This window comes from Chlamydotis macqueenii, chromosome 1, assembly GCF_036417535.1.
Source record: "Chlamydotis macqueenii isolate bChlMac1 chromosome 1, bChlMac1.mat, whole genome shotgun sequence".
NCBI lineage: Eukaryota > Metazoa > Chordata > Aves > Otidiformes > Otididae > Chlamydotis > Chlamydotis macqueenii.
Window position 1 is genome coordinate 137,880,923 of NC_141556.1, and position 5,172 is coordinate 137,886,094.

General features: G+C 43.3%; 1 non-coding gene across 1 annotated transcript; it reads left to right on the plus strand.

Moving 5' to 3' along the window:
* Window positions 1-4,830: 4,830 nt before the first annotated feature.
* On the plus strand, window positions 4,831-4,913 carry TRNAL-CAG (transfer RNA leucine (anticodon CAG)). Its single transcript has one exon. It is a non-coding gene; the product is annotated as a tRNA-Leu (tRNA).
* The last annotated feature ends 259 nt before the right edge of the window (window positions 4,914-5,172 follow it).

Here is a 5,172-nt window from a genome sequence, read left to right on the forward strand (position 1 = left end):
TGAGGGTGTTATCTTACAGAGAAAGGGGCAAATGCATAAAGCAATAGGGTTTTTGACTGTAGTTATGACAACACAGTCTTGGGCAGGACAGTTTGATGGCAAATCATTAAGTTTAAAGCAGGGTACCTGTGGTGTGAATCTGTAGGCAGTTCCTGTGGATGCAGACGGCGTGAGCGACCAGTTGGGAACAAGTCAGAGAGGCAGAGACTCAGCTCACCCATGTGGATGAGATCTTTTACCCCTCAGCAAAGATAATTTGGATTTTAGTGGCACTTCCTATCTGCCTGCCTGTGGAACAGACAAAGAAACTGAGCTGTTGTGGGATGAAGTGGGCAGGATCGGGGTGATGGTCGACAAGCCGGTGGGCAGGGCTGGCATTCAGGGGGACCTGGGCAGGCTGGAGAAATGGGCCAACAGGAGCAATGTGAAATTCAGTGGAGGCAAAAACCAAGCCCTGTCCCAAGACTGGAATAAGCCCCTGCAGTGGAAACCAGAGGGGCAGGAGAAAGTGGAGGGCGAACAGGAGCAGGTCTGGCAGGGCTGCCCAGGGGGCTCGCAGAGAGGACAGAGGTACAGCGTTAGTTTGGTTTGGAGAAGGGGAGACCCTGTGACTCCCTGCAAATACTCGGTGGGAGAGGAGGGAAAAAAATGTCCTAACTTTGAATTTGGTCCTGTGCTGGGCAGGAGGTGGGAAGATGACCCCCTGTCCATCCAAATTTGTGTTGAGTCTGTGATTCCAAGTTCACAGGCTGACTCTGCTGGAGCACGGGGACTGGGGCAAGAGCAGCACCTCTGTTACAACAGGATATCCTCAGGAGCCTAATTTCTGAGACTCTTATGTGATGGCAAATAGTTTGTTTTACTTTGCTCTAAGAGTCTGCTGAAAGGCAAAACCATCCTACACATGCCATAGGGGAAGGCAGGAGTTCAACGCTTCCAACAACAATAAAAAAGGAGAATGTTTGTTTAGAAATCTGAGCAGGATTTTAATGGCCTAATATTAATCAGCCAGGTTTGAAAATGATGGTCAAATTATAAATAGAGCTGAGAGGCACGGGGTACAAAAATACAGTTGTATTTGCATTATAAATTTTATATAAATGGGGGGAAAAAAACCCTGAATTTTTCAGGCTTGAATTCCAGCTGCTCTGTTAATGTGAAACCTGTTCTTTCCCTTGTTATTTTTCGTTCCTGCGCCTGTGAAACTTCGGCCAGGACTGGCCACCTCTCTCTCACGCTGCTGGTTCCTCCCTCTCCAGCCTTTACAGCCCTGGAACTGCTAATTTGCTTTGCCTAAGAGAGATCAAGAACAGGTTCAATGTTTCTCACTGCAATCTGCCCCCTTCCATCCCAAAACCTCATGTGGGATCATTAACAGGTGGGTTCCCGTGGAGGTATTTGGCTCTAGCATGGCCGCAGCTGCCTGGACGAGTATATTATTTGGTTAAACTTTTTAAGTGTCCCTTTTCCAGCCTGCACTCGCCTGTGTGCAAACTGCAACCGCTCAGATCCCCAGGTCGTTTGGAGACAGCTACCATGACCAGCAGCTAGACCCAGGTTTTGCCCTCCAGTTGCTGTTCTGTGCAACCTTTTACACTACCCACATTCGTAGCCTGCTCGTTACTTAGCCAGCCTCTGACAAAACAAGCGTGCAAAATACTTTTTTTTTTTCCTCTGCAACTTTTTTCACTGAGTTTTAGATGCTATCTGTTAAAGAAAATTTATCAGGCATGGTATGAGCTATCCTGCCTACTTATTCCTTTCCTATCCACCCTCCAGCTTGTGTTTTCCTTCTTGTCTCTCTCTGCCACTAATATACTGTTTTCTGCTCCTGTGTTCTTCCTAAGCTGCCTTGACATTTGCGTATTTATTCCCTAAATTGTACCAGCATGTCTCCATTAAAAACAAAGCACCACGTCATATTGTTCCTGGAATCACTTAGAGTTTATTGGCATTGTGTTGTAGCTGTAAGAGTCAGCAGCGCTGCCATAGGTGCCCCGGATACCAGGATCCTTCTGGGTGCCGGGTGACTCCGGGGGAAACCCTTGGGGTGACTTGGTGTTGGGCTCACAGGGGTTCAGCTGTGGCCAGCAGCTGGTACTGGGCTTCTCACTTCTGGGTGAAACCTTTGACCGCTGAGAGCAGCAGATGTTATTGCTTTGACTTTGGTAAGAGCCAATCTTCATCTGCATAGGCTTTGGTGAAAATTTAATCCAGATAATAGAAAATTTTTCTTACTCCTGGGAGATTTTTACTCCAAAAGGTTGTGAAATGAATGGCCTGGATTGTAAATTTATTTGTCAGCCCCGAGTAAGAATATTCTGACTTGAAATTCCTGACTTGAGCAACAGGGAAATGTTCTATACAGTGAGTCATAATAAAAACCTATACAGTGGGTCATCATAAAACGTAGCATCTTTACCCTGAGTTTTGCGTCCATTCGGCCATTCTTAAGGGTACAGTTATAGATTGCTCCTTGCTCTTCCTATCACTATTGTCACCCTTTCCAACCTTAACTTGCTCACGGTGAGGACATCAAATCCAGTTTTCCTACTCACTCAAACATACGGATTCAAGATGTGGGCTGGTCTTGCAGAAGGATACTGCATTTTTTACTTTCTCTGAAACTGAATAAGCCATTGTGACAATCCAAGCTATTGTGCTGAATCTGGGGGAAAAAAAAAAAAAAGGTTGTAAAATGGGAGACTGCGTATGGGTGGCAAAACCAGGCGCTCGGTAAATGTGCAGAGCAAGAATGCGCTTATTAAATGGGCAACAGAGAATTAGAGGAAACTATTTCAGTTTACATTCAAGTATATTATGCGACTGTTTATAGGGCCCAAAAGAACTTACTGAGCATTAACACAAGCAGTATGAGGCGCAGAGGTGGTAGAATCTATATAAAGGTGAATAGACATGTAAAACCAGAATAACTTGTTAGCATTTACATCGTTGCTGCCTTCAGGCTCTGGCAAGTATTTCACCCACCATTTAGAAATTCATTCAGGGTTTGTTTTTTTTTTCTGTGGAGTGGACTAAAAGACAGCATTTTTTTTAAGGTCAGGGAATAATGTCTATGATAAATCACGCTAATCTTACGGTATTCTTTCAGAATAATGAAGGACACATGTGAGAACCCTATAGAAAAAGGTAATGTTACTAATAAAGGATTATGAAAGGAGGAGGGGAAGGTTGGGTTTACGGTCTTTTTCCTTCTCTGTGATTATCAGATGATCAGATGATGTATATATCTCTGGATCTATACATTTGTGTCGTGGTAGAAATTAATCTCTTATCACCCTTTCCTAGGAGACTCCTTGGAGTCTCCAGATTTCTGGATAAAGAAGAGGAGCAGAAAATTATGACAGCAGAAAAATCTATGCAAATAAATCCTGAGTAATGAGAGGCAAGGTGAATTTTATTCACACTGTTTGCTTTTGACTTTTAACTCAAGTACTGAAAAACACTCAGGAGAAAATTTATCTCTCTCTCTTTCTTCGGGGCAGAAAAAGTTCAAAGCAAACGTGAAGTCTCCAATGACTCCTCAAGCAAAGTTATGAGAGAATTAGCCTTCCTGGTAGCTTAAAGGTGAAAAAAAAAAAGAAGAAAATCCCTTCCTCTTATGCATTTTATCATGCGTTTAACCTTCTTCACAAATTATTGAGAAACACGCCAGCTAATAGTTTATCTTTTAAAAACTCTTATTGAGTTTTTTTTTTAACAAATAGAGAATTGGATGGGCATTCATCCATCTTTTTATTACTTTTTTTCCCACATTAGGGACTGCTGTACATTTCCACAAGCCATAACAAATGGTCCCATTTGCTGTGGGATTTGCTGTCAGCTGGGACACAGACTGCAATACGTCTTTACTACCAAAAAGTTGTCTGATTTCAAGCGGGGGAATCAGTACGCATGACTATCCTGCTCTAAAATCCCTGTAGCATCAACTACAGCTTTTACTACACCGCACCTCAGTGAGGCCAGCACTGAACTTTGCAACAAGAGGTGACTTTACCCAAATATTTTAGGAATAAAACCTAAATATTTAGGATAAAACCAAGAAAGATTTGTTTCCTGGAGGGTTTTACTGGGGGAGGGGGAGGAACTCTTTTAGTTATAATAACAACAAAATAACCCTCTTTTGTGAGGAGCAGTGGAATCTAAGGTAGATTAGAAACAGAGGGAGGAAAAAAAAAGATACGTTTGTTGACTCATTCTGTACACCACTGCATCTTGACTCTTATGATCATAGAATCATAGAATGGTTTGGGTTGGAAGGGACCTTTAAAAGTCATCTAGTCCAACCCCCAAAGATGTATCCATTGAATGGATTCTGTAGTTTTAAAATAAAGCCAGCTTTTCAACAAGTGTGTGTTGCTATGAATCCCCTGCAGTCCATGGAGCTATGGTAATTACAGTAGTAGAAACCTTGACCTTTTAAACTTCTGCCTTTGTCTATCTACATCACTGCTTTTCCCTTTTTAGCTGCCTATGGAAACATAATAAAATGCATTTTTTTTTAATAGCATGCAATTACTGCTTCCATTGACATCCTCCAAGAAAGCCTGAACACTCGGAATTTATTCACATGTAGGATTTATTCAACATTTAAGGTTTATTAATGTTATCATTAAACCTTAATGGCTATTAGAACATCGTCTGTACCTGAAGGGACATGCCTATGAAATTAAAACAGCAAACCCTGTTGCTGGAGGTTTTCCTTGTGCCACAGAAAGGGTTCTGTTTCCAGTTTATTTAAACCAGCTCCGGAACTAAGATGTGTTGATAAAAGGCATGCATTTTAGCTTTGCATCTGTATTTAGCAGGGTCAGGATGGCCGAGCGGTCTAAGGCGCTGCGTTCAGGTCGCAGTCTCCCCTGGAGGCGTGGGTTCGAATCCCACTTCTGACAGCTCCCGTTTTGACCCAGGTAACTACAGGCCGGTCAGCCTCACCTCTGTGCCTGGCAAGGTCATGGAGCAGATTCTCCTGGAAACCATGCTAAGGCACATGGAGAGCAAGCCAACATGGCTTCACCAAGGGCAGATTGTGCCTGACCAGTTTGGTGGCCTTCTATGACGGGGTGACGGCATCGGTGGACAAGGGACGAGCAACTGACATCATCTACCTGGACTTGTGCAAAGCTTTTGACACTGTCCCGCATGACATCC